Below are 14,362 nucleotides of genomic sequence, written 5' to 3'. Positions count from 1 at the left end.
GATAAGGATCCCTTTGATTTAATGGAAAAATCTGGTTATCAGTGGAAATGAGCCTAACAGAAATTCGGAAAGACTTGGATTACTTTGAATGTGCTTCGAACTTGGTTAAAGAGCTTCAGAAGGGTTCGTAAAAGCATTAATGGATTTTTATATTTATTGTAATTGCTTATACTGTGGCCCAAAATTGAGGAACATTTTAATTTTCCTTTAATGCAAGAAAGAGGGGAACAAAGGCCAGGAGCCAGCAAATTGTTCCCTCCAAGAAAAAACAAAAATAGATCGAAATTCAAGATTCGTTCATTTCGAGATGCCTGGAAATACTGCGTTTGAAAGACTGGAGACCATAGGCCGTTGGAAATACAGACAGAGGGAGACAGTTCCAGAGCTGACCTGTTGCATACATACTGGAAAAATCTCATTATCATTAGTTATGAGCCTGATGGAAATTTAGTGTATCCTTGTAACTCAGAATTTGCCTAAAATTTTGCTGAGAATATTGTGAAATCTTCCTCGCTGGCTGTTAGGTGTTTTTTGGGACTCTCCTGCCAATACCACGCCACACCACGCTACGTCCCTCACTCAGATGCTGCGGCAGGTGGGTGGGCAGGATGGTTAGCAAGGGGGAGGGGGAAAGGATGCATGTGGATAAGCAGTAGGTAAGCAAAGGGGTGGGGATGCATGTGAATAAGCATGTAGGTAAGCAAAGGGGTAGGGATGCATGTGAATAAGCAGGTAGCAAGGCAAGGGGTAGGCAGGAAGGTAAGCAAGGAGGTAGGGATCCATGTGGGTAAGCAGGAAGGTAGACATAGGGGTAGGCATGCATGTGAATAGACAGGAAGGTAGGCAAAGGGGTAGGCATGCATGTGGGTGGGGAGGACGGTAAGTAAAGGGATAAGCATGCATGTGGGTAGGCAGGTGTGTGGGCAGAGTGGTTAAACAGAATGGGTAGGCAGAGAGGTAAGTAAGGGAAAGGCAGGTGGGTAGGTAGGATGAGTAGGAAGGATGGTAGGCAGGTGGGCAGATGGATGGGTAGGCAGATGGATGGGCATGCTGGGTAAAGAGGGTGTATGGACAGGAAAGTAAGCGAGGGGGTAGGCAGAAATGTAGGCAAGAAGGAAGGCAAGAGAGTAGGCAGGAAGGTAGGTAAGGCAGGAAGGTAGGCAGGGAGGGTGAGAGGATATATAAGAAAGAAAGGATAATGGATAGGAGAGAGAGAGAGAGGGAGGGAAAATTAGGAAGTGGTACGTAGAGGAGGTATGTACAGTAGGTAGGTAGGTAGGCAGGTAAGTTGGCAGGTAGGTAGGAAGGAAAGAAGTGAGAGAGGGGAAGAATTTAGAGGTCGTAAATGGAGGAGGTAAGCTGGTAGAGAAGGTAGGTTGGTAGATGAAAAAATAGTTACGTAGGTAGGTAGGTAGGTAGGTCAGGGAATGGGAAAGGTGTGAGAGGAAGATAAAAACAAAAACAAGAAAGGTAGCAAAGGGTGGCAGGTAAGAAAGGTAGCTGCGTTAGGAAAAGAGAGAGAGAGAGAGAGAGAGAGAGAGAGAGAGAGAGAATTGCTGACATTCCGCCTTTTGATGAACAGCAACATCCAAAGTTCCCTTCAAGTAAGCAGTACCTTAGTTTAACCTAATTGTCAAAGTTAACATAGAGACATGCACTAAGAAAAGAGAGAGAGAGAGAGAAATAAGAAATTTTGCTGCAACATGAGAACCAGGCTCTATCCACCAGAAAAGAATATAAAAAAAAAAAGTCCGGACTTCACGCCCTTATATCTCAAGGTTATATCTCTGTCAATCTATTTATATATATATATATATATATATATATATATATATATATATATATATATATATATATATATATATATATATAATGATACACATGATCTCATCGATAGTCATGTCGGTCAGATATTTAAGGAAGCGATCCTATGCAAGCTGCCAAGACACTTTTTGTGGTGACTTTGTATTCTGAAAATTGTAGCTGGCTCTCTTGGATTCCGGCATCTGGCTATGGACATGTACATTGACAGGAGAGTGGGAAATGGTTATCCTAGAGAATGCAAGCCTTTCAACTCGAGGACGCCATTGTAAAACCTTGCTAGCTTCCTGAGTGACATGCCTAGTATTGGTGCACATGACTACTATCACTCCACTGTTCACGAAGTTATACAAGCTTCATCACCACGGCAAAGCAGTGTTCCTTTGAAGAAAACGACTTCACTTATGAATTGATTAGACCAGACGACCTCGTAATATATATCTCGGTAAATATGAAGTTTTAACACCCAAAAATTTCACACACACACACACACACACACACACACACACACACACACACACACACACACACACACACACACACACACACACACACACACACACACACACACACACACTTTGTATTCTTTGATATTTTCAGGCCAAATTGGAATTTTTTTTTCTCAACCTAACTTAAACTAACCTAACCCAACCTACCCTAAACTATCCTAACCCAACCTAACCTAACCTAACCTAATCCAACATAACCTAAACTATAGTCTGACAGATCGAAACGTAGGGTTTTGGTGGAGTCACCCCCTCCCTGCACTGTTGCCACGTTTCCGAGCTGACCTCTCCATCAGCGATGACCTTGACACTGTTTCCCTCTTGTGATCTCCGTTTTTCTAATACCCCCTATACCCCTGCCACCAACACCCCCTATACCCCTACCCCCAACAACACCCCCATCAACAACACCCGCTATACCTCCACCACCAACACCTCCTATAAATATAGACCCCCACCATCAACACCTGTATAATAATTAGCCGTTGATAATTGCTATACTTTTATTGAGAGCATACATTCTACCCTATTGCTCAAACTCCCTAATCTTACAATCCCATCTGTCTTAATCCTTCCCACTGCCTTCGTTCCTAAATCCCTTAATTGATCTATTTTTAACCTAAGTGTCCCCACACCTTTTAAACCATTTACCTCTCTGTCACTATTCTCCACCATATGTATCAACTTGTATTATATTGTGTATAGAACTTTCATACTGTATGCTGTACTACTGTATAATGTATAAGAATACCCACTGTTTAGTGGAAATAAAGTTTTATTATTATTATTATTATTATTATTATTATTTCTCTCTCTCTCTCTCTCTCTCTCTCTCTCTCTCTCTCTCTCTCTCTCTCTCGCTAGATTTTGTTATGTGTCATCCATGGTTTTTTACTTCCATTTTTATGTATGGATTATAATTTTGACTTTATTTCCGCACCACCCTTGAGGTAAAAGTCACGGCGCGTTTTTTTTATAGAGGTTTCCCCAATAGGCCTAAATCCTGTAGGGGGTTGGTGACCTCCCACAGCGTACACACAAACACGTGTCGCGTGAGTGCTGCCACCCCAGAGCTGTTTGATATATTTATTTTAATTATGAAAGGATCGCCTCTTCCCACTTTTATCCCTTCAAATTTTCTTGCAATTATACTTGCTAAATTAATTAGCAATGTTAGAAGTGTTGGGGAAGTAAATAATAATTAGAATATTTTTAGAGCAACACTGCCAAATTTTTATGCCACGTTTCTCTATTATCGTATAATATAGTATGCAGAATAGTTTTATTCTTCCTTGATACATGTCAGCACTTTCATTACAGTTATATTAGTATGAGTTATGTTTATGTATCATTCCTACTACACAAACCACAGGCGTTATACATCGTAGGGTTAGGAAACATGGCAATAGTGTAGGGAGGGGGTGACTCCACCCAAACCCTATGTTACGAGGAGGAACACTATAGCCTAGCCCAACCTAACCTAAAATAACCTAACTCAAGAATATCTAACCCAGCCTGACAACTTAATCTAACCCTACAGTAATTTAACATAACCCAACCTAAGTTTAATTTATATGCAATAGCGAACAGAGTTAGGTCCTGTTGCATCCCCTCCCTATCTCTTTATCACTAAGTACTAAGTGAAGCATTTGCCCTGGAAAAGTCATAGAGAAGGCCCCTTTAATATCAACAAAAAAAACATGAAACAGTTTCTTGGTGAATTTTGGCCTGAAACTAATTACATACCCGTCTCCCTTGGTTAAGCAGAGGGTCATAGTGAGTGGGACCCCTCTAAGCAGCGTCTATTTACTCCAGTACTTGGGTCGGCCGTCATTAGTAAAGTCATCAGTAAAGTTGGTGTGAAGTGAACAGGGCTTTAATGCAACACCTCAGTCCAGGGTAATTGCTTGGTAACACTTCACCAACTTTGGCGTTAATAGGGAGATGAGGGAGTGAGGGAGGGAGAGGGAGAGGGAGAGGGAATGAGGGAGATAGAGTGAAAGAGGAAAGAGTGTGGAAGGGGAATGAGTGTGGGATGAGGGAGGAGGAAGGGAGAGAGGGAGAAGGGAGGGGGAGAAAGAAACAGTGATTGTAAGGAGAGGGAGAGGGAGAGGGAATGAGGGAGATAGAGTGAAAGAGGAAAGAGTGTGGAAGGGGAGTGAGTGTGGGATGAGGGAGAAAGAAGGAAGGGTGGGAGAAGGGGGGAAGGATGAAATAGTGGGTGTAAGGACAGGGGATGAAACTGGATTGGAGAAGGAAACATACGAAAGGAAGGGAAGAAACGGTGAGGGGCGGAGGGAGGGAGGAGTGGGAAGAGAGAGAGGGGAGGGGAAATAAATTTGTGTGAATTAAACAGAACCTTAATCCAACACCTCAGTCCAGGTTAATTTTGCTTGGTAACACTCCAAGAACTTAGGCGCTAATGAGGAGACGAAGGAGAGAGAGAGAGAGAGAGAGATGGTGGGGGAGGGAGTGAGAATGAGAGATCACGGTAGATAGTGAAGGAAAGGAACAGGGAAAAAGCATGTGAAGGAAACGAAAAAAAAAATGAAAGATAATAAGGGAGGGAAGATGAAGAAAATGGGAGGAAGGGAGAAAGGGAGAGATGAGTAAAGGGAATGAGGAATATGAGATGAAGGACGAAAGGGAGGAAGAAAGGGGAGAAGAAAATTGCAGGATGAAAAAGGATTAGGGAGATACAGAGATGAGAGGGAGGGAAAAGAGAAAGGGATTTGAAGGAGGAAGAAGTTAAGAAAGGGAGAAATAAAGTCCGGAGGGAGAGATAGAGAGAAGTGGAATGAAATTAATGGAGGAAAGGGGGAAGGGAGGTAGGGAGAGTGAGAGGAAAAAGGAAGAGAGGGAAGGAAAAGGAAGAAGGATATGAGAAAGTTAGAGGGAATGAGAGGAGGAAGGAAAAAAGAAGAAAATTAAAGACGATAGAAAAGGATGAAAGGACGAAGGAGTAAAAGGGAGGGGGAAGAGATGGAAATGAAAGGGAGGAGAAGAGGAAAAGGAAAAGATATGACGGAAGGGGGATGGAGAGGATAAGGAAGCGAGGGAAAGAGATTGAGAGTGGTAAAGGGAGGGGAAGGAGATTGAGAGATGGGCGAAGGGAGAGAGGGGAGATGAGTAGATGAGGAGAAGGTAAGGAGAGGGAATGAAGAGAGGGGAATGGGAGAAGGGAAAGAGGGGGAATGAAGAGATGGGGAAGGAAGGGAGGGAGAGGAAGATGAAGAAGGGAGAGAAAGGCAATGGGGAGCTGATATAATTGAGGGAAGGGTGATGGAGAGATAGGGAAAGGGAGGGAGGGGGATGGGGGGATAGGGAGGGAAGGATGATGGAGAGATAGGGAAAGGGAGGGAGGGGGAGGGGGGATAGGGAGGGAAGGATGATGGAGAAGGATTGAAGGGAGAGAGGAGGATGTAGACCTGGTGGAAGGAATGGAAGGAGTGAAGAGGTGGGGGAGGGAGGGGAGATTGATTTGATACATTTATTGAGATACACAATACTGTACATATAAAAATAGTAGTTGTACAATATCTCAAAAGGAAGATGATACTTAGGTAGTCATCTTCCCGAGCCTATTAATGTATTATATTAGATTACAATATACTGTACGTGTGACTGGTCAATAATTTTAAAGTGGACTAATTAGTAATCTTATATACAGTAATACATGTATTAAACTGTACAGTGAGTATAAAGAGTGCTGTTGTATGTAGTTACATGGAATTTGTTTGAGCATACTGATATATACCATATGTATATACATATTCACGTACACAAGATCGGTGAATGGAATATGAAACAGAGGTCACAAACAGTAATACATTTGTACACACATAAAACTTATACATAGTGATCTACATATACATCCAGCAAAAACGCATTGTAAATACAAGTGTGAGGCTACAGAGTGTGGGTGCGGGAGAGGGAGGCTGCGGCGACCGGAGTCCCCAGATTATGGGGGAAGGGTTGGGATTAGCAGGTCACCACCAAACCTTACCCCCTCCCCTGGGTCCCCAACCACCAACCGCCACCACACCGCTCCCACGCTGTGCCCTTGGTGTATATAGTCTGACAGATCGAAACGTAGGGTTTTGGTGGAGTCACCCCCTCCCTGCACTGTTGCCACGTTTCCGAGCTGACCTCTCCATCAGCGATGACCTTGACACTGTTTCCCTCTTGTGATCTCCGTTTTTCTAATACCCCCTATACCCCTGCCACCAACACCCCCTATACCCCTACCCCCAACAACACCCCCATCAACAACACCCGCTATACCTCCACCACCAACACCTCCTATAAATATAGACCCCCACCATCAACACCTGTATAATAATTAGCCGTTGATAATTGCTATACTTTTATTGAGAGCATACATTCTACCCTATTGCTCAAACTCCCTAATCTTACAATCCCATCTGTCTTAATCCTTCCCACTGCCTTCGTTCCTAAATCCCTTAATTGATCTATTTTTAACCTAAGTGTCCCCACACCTTTTAAACCATTTACCTCTCTGTCACTATTCTCCACCATATGTATCAACTTGTATTATATTGTGTATAGAACTTTCATACTGTATGCTGTACTACTGTATAATGTATAAGAATACCCACTGTTTAGTGGAAATAAAGTTTTATTATTATTATTATTATTATTATTATTTCTCTCTCTCTCTCTCTCTCTCTCTCTCTCTCTCTCTCTCTCTCTCTCTCTCTCTCTCTCTCGCTAGATTTTGTTATGTGTCATCCATGGTTTTTTACTTCCATTTTTATGTATGGATTATAATTTTGACTTTATTTCCGCACCACCCTTGAGGTAAAAGTCACGGCGCGTTTTTTTATAGAGGTTTCCCAATAGGCCTAAATCCTGTAGGGGGTTGGTGACCTCCCACAGCGTACACACAAACACGTGTCGCGTGAGTGCTGCCACCCCAGAGCTGTTTGATATATTTATTTTAATTATGAAAGGATCGCCTCTTCCCACTTTTATCCCTTCAAATTTTCTTGCAATTATACTTGCTAAATTAATTAGCAATGTTAGAAGTGTTGGGGAAGTAAATAATAATTAGAATATTTTTAGAGCAACACTGCCAAATTTTTATGCCACGTTTCTCTATTATCGTATAATATAGTATGCAGAATAGTTTTATTCTTCCTTGATACATGTCAGCACTTTCATTACAGTTATATTAGTATGAGTTATGTTTATGTATCATTCCTACTACACAAACCACAGGCGTTATACATCGTAGGGTTAGGAAACATGGCAATAGTGTAGGGAGGGGGTGACTCCACCCAAACCCTATGTTACGAGGAGGAACACTATAGTAGTAGTAGTAGTAGTAGTAATAGTATTTACTTATTTCAGTTGTTGTTGTTGATGATGATGTGACCTCACCATCACTTTAAGAAAATGTCGCGATGATGATGATGATGATGATGATGATGATGATAATGATAATGCTGATGATGATGACAATGATGATAATTATGATGGTGACAGTGATGATAATGATGGTGATGGTGATGATGATGATGATGATGACTGTTATTACTGTTATTAAACTTACCACTTACATCATCCTAACCAATTCCCACCAAAAGTTAGAAAATTTCATTATAAAAGAGTGGAGCGCTGCAGAACATAGCGTTGTTATTTTTTTTTTCGATTTTCGCTTTCAGATACCGCCATTTGGGGTAATTACGTTCTATATTTCCTTCTTTAACGAAATTGTCAGGCTTTAACGAAGAGATGATAGCGAAGAGCAGAAGGAGGAACAGGAGGAGGGGGAGGAGGAGGAAGAGGGGGGAGGAGGAGGAGGAGGAGGTGGGGGAGGAGGGGGAGGAGCCTTAAGTGACTGTTTCCATGGTGGTGGTGCTGAGAGAGAGAGAGAGAGAGAGAGGGGGGGGAGGGGGGTTATTGATATTGTTAAATAGGCAGATAGATAAAAGGAGAGGTAGATAAATAGACAGCCAGACGGATAACTATAGGTAGATGAATCGACAGGTACTGTAGGTAGACTGATCGATATGGAAAGCTAGAGAGAGAGAGAGAGAGAAAGAGAGAGAGAGAGAGAGAGAGAGAGAGAGAGAGAGAGAGAGAGAGAGAGAGAGAGAGAATGCTGCAACATATAAACATACAGACATACAGGGAAAATATATAGCGAAAATGCCAAATAACTAAAGGTAGATGGATCGATACGTAGAGAGAAAGAGAGAGAGAGAGAGTTTTACCGCGTACCTAACCCACATTCTGGTGTGAGAATTGGGGGAGAAATGTGATTCAAAAGACTATGGTACTGAAATACACGTACACATATACACGCTGTTAATCTCTCTCTCTCTCTCTCTCTCTCTCTCTCTCTCTCTCTCTCTCTCTCTCTAAATATCAACGAAAGACGTCATTATATGGAAGTGATTATTTTTCTTTATTTCTAACAGATATTTTGGTTGATGTGAAAGAGGAAAGGGAGAGAGGGAAGGGAAGCTGTCTCCCCTTTTCCTCCCCTCCCCTTTTCCTCCCCTTCCGTTTCCTCCCCCCTTTTTTCTCCCCTTCCCTTTGATCCGCCATTGCAAAGGCTATTGGATTTATTGTTGTTTGATTTCCTTTGTGCCCCTTTTTGTACTCTCTCTCTCTCTCTCTCTCTCTCTCTCTCTCTCTCTCTCTCTCTCTCTCTCTCTCTCTCTCTCTCTCTCTCTCTCTCTCTCTCTATCTATCTATCTATCTATCTATTTATCCGTCTTCTATTAATACTGCCTTTTAAAGTACGTAACATTTAGGTAAAGTAATCACCCTCCTTACTAACCTGACTACAGATTCACATGCCAAAGATTTCTGCTTCTATCAAACTTCTGTCTAAATTTCTATCTAAAAGCCTAACCATTTACTGACAATTATTTGGATTTCTGTCCCTCTACCAACTATTGATATTACTCTTTAATAATTGAACATTTAGCGTTGTATTTCCATCTACAGTGTTTATTTGCGTATTTCATTATTTACACTATTTAGGTAAACATCTTCTCTGGTAGTGTGAGGTAGTGTGAGGTAGTGAGAGGTAGTGAAAGGTAGTGTGCAACAGTAAGAGGTATGGTGAGGCAATGAGAGGCAGTGAGATGCAGTGGGAGGCAGTGTGAAGTAGTGTGAAGTAATATGAGGTAATGGAGGTAGTGTGAGATAGTGTGAAGTAGTGTGAGGTAGTGTGAGGAAGTGTGAGGTAGTGTAAGGAAGTGTGAAGTAGTGTGAAGTAGTGTGAGGCAGTGTGAGGTAGCGTGAAGAAGTGTGAGATAGTGTGAAGCAGTGTGAGCGCCTTCAGAGCTGTCAAGGCCTGCTCCATACTTCTAGAGTGCTGTGGTTGTCTCCGTGGTCGTCTCATACACTGCAGGTGAGAGGGGTGATGTTCTTAAGAAGGTGGTTATTTCCTCCACGTCCTTGTGGTGTTGTAGACTCTGCAGTCTCCTCCGTAGACTCACAGCACCGTCTTCAGTTATCCTTTAGGTCCGTGCATAAAATTTATCAAGGAGACTTAGGTGTTTGCTGGTTCCTCTAGCCCAGGCCAACAGGAAGTACTCCATCCCTGACCTGATCTGGGCCTTGTACCTTCCATCACTCACTCCAGCAACCACGATATCCTCCTCAAAGCTGTTAGTTTCGTAAATGCACCTCTTGCAATATTGTCTGTGTTCTGAAGGTTAGTTTTATGCTGTAAGTGATCAATCAGATGCCCACCTCATCCAGCGATTTTAAAACTTGCTCCCCGAACTTCACCTGGATTGTGTGATCAGTTCTTGTAATTAATATCACTTGTGTTTGTGAGGGGTAAATCAAACCTGACACCTCTCCCCCCCTGGCTTTCATGTCCCTCAGTTTTGCGATGACCTGTGCTAAGGCGGTGGTGTAGTTCATCGTCAGTGTCCAGCCATCAGCAAAGAAACGAGTCTCAGGGATAAGGTGAAGGAGGTTCGTTCATAAAGACGTTCTAAGGTCATCAGAGGTCCCAAGACACTTCCTTGTGGTACTCCTGATCGTAGGTTATAGGCAGAAGATTCACGCATATAGGCACATCTTTAAGGCCCGTTCAACATAGCCTTAAGGTGTCTGTTGCTTAAATAATGGGTGAGGGAGTCGTGCAGTTCCCCGTCCTCTTCAGCTGCAAGGAATTTCTCTAAGAAGTCTTCGTGCTACTCTGTCAAAAGCGCCCTCGAAGTCTAGAGCCAATATACAGATACGTTGGTCTCTGTCGTGTGCAGCTGTCTACTCAAAGGTTAGCAGGAAATGAAGGTGAGATGCAGTCATTCTTCCGGAACCCATAGTAACGCGTGCACAACAGATGGTTTTTTGGATGTCCTGTTACTCTCTCTCTCTCTCTCTCTCTCTCTCTCTCTCTCTCTCTCTCTCTCTCTCTCTCTCTCTCTCTCAGCATACTGTCTCCCAGGCTCTTACTCCCAAGGCACAAAGACCACCATTGATCCTTTACCTGATTGGCTGATTCCAGAATTGAATTAGGAAGGGGGAGGGGAGGGGCAGGGGAGGGGAGGGGAGGGGAGGGGAGAGGAGGAGAGAGGAGGGGAGGGGGAAGGGAGGAAGGGAAGAAAGGTAAAGAGAGAGGAGGAGGAGAGAGAGAAGGAGGGAAAGAACTTGAAAATGAGGATGAGTTAGGTGGTGAGAAAGGTAGGAAGGAAGAGGAAATAGGGAGAAGAAACGGTGAAGAAAGAGAGAGAGGAGAGACAAAAAAGGGGGTGGTGGAAGGATACTCGTACTGGGGAGGGGGAAGATAGGAGGGAGAAAGGAGAAGGGTAGAGAGATGAGAGGGGGAGACAAGGAGGGGAAAACAGAGGGAGAGAAAAGGGAAAGAGGGCGAAGGGAAGGATGGTGGATGAAGGGGGATAAGGAACGGAGGAGGAAGAGGGAGGGATGGAGAAGGACGGGGAGTCATAGGGAAGAATAAGGAGGGAGATAGAGGGAGGCGAGGTAGGTAAGTGATGGGGAAAGGAGGAAGGGAAGGAGGATTTACAGGGAGCAAAGGAAAAAGTGGGGGTGGGATGGAAGGAAGGAAATGATGAAAGAAGGGAGGAAAGGGGACGAAGAGGGAGAAAAGGAGGGGAGAGGAGGGTGGGAGGGAAGGAAAGGGAAAGGGAAAGGGGAAGAGAAGAGACGGAAGTAGGTGATGGGAAGGGGCGGACATCTGATAGGTGACGGGGTAGAAGGAAGGGGGAAGTGAGAGGGAAGGAGGGGAGAGGGGGACGAGGAGGAAGGAAGTTACGAAGAGGAGGAACAAGAAGAAGGGAGGTGGGGGGAGGAGATGCAGGGATCTAGTGAGTAATGGGGAGAGAAGGAAGAGAGAGAGGAGAATGAGGAGGGAAAGGGGGAGAGAGAAGGGAGATAGAGGGAGAGAGGTGGTAGAAGGAGTAATAGGAAGAGAAGAAGAGACAGGAGGGAAGGTGAAGAGACAGGGTAAGGGGGACGCGAAGGACTTTTCTTAAAATATAATCATCTAGAACCAAAATAAAAAAAATAATCCAGAAAAAGGTGTAATCTTACCAGTAAATTTTAAATCTAGGAAAGTAACACCTGTCTAATATCAATCCCTAGGCTGCCTTGGATTACCTTAAGCTAAATAAAATCGTCTGGGGTAAGTCTGAATAGAAAACGGGGGACAGGGCGACATGGAGGCGATTTGTTTACGGAACTCAGACGTCTGGCAGTAGGTAGATAGAATACGTAGTTCCTGATTCAAGGGCACAGTGTAAATTAAGTTGGTTTTTAATCTATTTATTTATTTTTTTGGGGGATGGGTTTTTCTCAAAGTTGTATGCCGTCAGTGTGATTTTTTATTTTTATTTCGTGTTTTACGGTGAGAGGGATAAGTGCTTAAAGGCGTTGTGAATTTATTGCATTTGAAATAGAAGAAAATGTGCAGAAAAGAAGGAGAGGGAAGAGGATAACGAGAGAGGGAGAGCGAGAGAGAGAGAGAGAGAGAGAGAGAGAGAGAGAGAGAGTGAGAGAGAGAGAGAGAGAGAGAAGAAGAAGAAGAAGAAAAAGAAGAAACTAAGAAAAAAATAAACGATAGAAGACGAGAAAAAAAGAGCAAGAAAATAAAAGAGGAATTTTGGAAAAGGCTGAGCTTAGACAAAAGATTGATAGGGAAGGAGGGAGAGAAGGATGAGAAACTGACAGAGAGAGAGAGAGAGAGAAGTAATGAGTCAGAGATGTGAAGAGAGAGATGTAATGCAAGAGGGAGGAGAAAAAGAAAGGAGACAAGAGTAATAGATTCTAAGAGATCAGAAAAGCAGATAGATGGAAACCGGTAGATAGGTAGGAAGATAGATAGATAAATATATATATATATATATAGAGAGAGAGAGAGAGAGAGAGAGAGAGAATCACCTCGACCCTGCCTGAGTTCCCATGATTCTGGCAATAAATATGATAATGACGTTTGTTCGGGAGATGAGCTAAGCCACTTCCCCCCCTCCCCCTCCCCTTCCCCCTGCCCCCACCCCCTTTTCGCCTCCCCCCAGTCCCCCTACCCCCTCTTCATCTCCCCCAGTCCCCCCAACCCCTCCTCTCTCCCCGTCTCCAGTTCCTCCCTGTCCTTCCCTTCCATTCGTCTCTCCATTCCTTCAGCTCCTTCCCTCCTCCCCCCTTTGCAGACTCCTTATCCCCCCACCATCCCTCTCATTGTCTCTCCTCCCCCCTCCCCCTTTCCTCCTTTCCTCTCTCCAGTCCTCCAAATCATTTCCCCCTCCCCCTCTCCGTACATCCCCCAATCCCCTCCCCTCTTCCTTCCCTCCAATCCCCCTACCCCTACTCCCCATTTCTCTCGAATCCCTCAACCCCCCCTCCCCTGTCCTCTCTTCCCAATCCTCCAACCCCTCCCATTTTCCCTCTCTTCAATCCCCCTTCCCTTTCCCCCGTCCCCTCTCTCCAATCCCCCCCTTTCCCCTTTCCCCTCCATCAGTCCATCCAATCCCCTCCCCTTTCCCCTCCTTCAATCCCCTTTCCCCTTCCCTCTTTCCCTTTGTCCAATCCCCATTCTCCCTCCCCTCCACTCCACCCAACTCCCTTCCCCATCCTTCCCTTCAGTCCCCCAACTCCCTCAATCCGTAACCACCTCATCCTTACCACTACCCATGTAACTATTCCTTTACCTTCTCCTTCCCCTCAGAATAAAAAATAGATAAATAAATAAATAAAAAAAATAGACCAAAAAAAATAATAACAATAGGTAAATGAAAGTAAAAAAAGGTAAAGAATTAAATGAAAATAAAGGAGGAAAAAATATAAGATAACTTCACCCCCACCATTCCCCCTCTGCACTCCCTCTTCCTGTCCTGCCATTACGCCATAGTCTCCTTTATCACGCCTTCATCTCCTTTACCTCCATCACTACTTCTCTCTCTCTCTCTCTCTCTCTCTCTCTCTCTCTCTCTCTCTCTCTCTCTCTCTCTCCCCCTTTAAATATGCAAGTGTGTGTGTGTGTGTGTGTGTGTGTGTGTGTGTGTGTGTGTGTGTGTGTGTGTGTGTGTGTGTGTGTGTGTGTGTGTGTGTGTGTGTGTGTGTGTGTGTGTGTGTGTGTGTGTGTGTGTGTGTGTGTGTGTGTGTGTGTGTGTGTATACCAAAGAAGCCCCAACACTATACCTACATGTCCATACAGGAACATCCTACTTCAACCTCTTAAATGCCCTCCCCAGAGTAGGATCGAACCCTGCCCAGGACCAGTAACTCAAGAGGAGGGTCCAATAGCAAAGAAAAAAAGTGAGTGAAAAATACGGAACTGGAAATAAAAATTTTCACAAAAAAGAGAAAGCGAAAAAGGCGAAAAAGTACAGAAGTGAGAGAGAGAGAGAGAGAGAGAGAGAGAGAGAGAGATGAAAAGCCCCACAAGAAGAAACAGAATGTGAAAAAGACAAAAGGATAACCTAGCAACAGAAATACCAAAGCGAGAGAGAGAGAGAGAGAGAGGAAGAAAGAGACAAACAGACAGACAGACAGAGAAAGAGAGGAACGTCGAGAGGACAGACAGCATT

The sequence above is a fragment of the Coenobita brevimanus genome, chromosome 58 (genome assembly GCF_032717465.1).
Source record: "Coenobita brevimanus isolate Jiangsu-jjx chromosome 58, ASM3271746v2, whole genome shotgun sequence".
NCBI classification, from domain to species: Eukaryota; Metazoa; Arthropoda; class Malacostraca; order Decapoda; family Coenobitidae; genus Coenobita; species Coenobita brevimanus.
Note: the sequence above shows the minus strand (reverse complement) of the source record.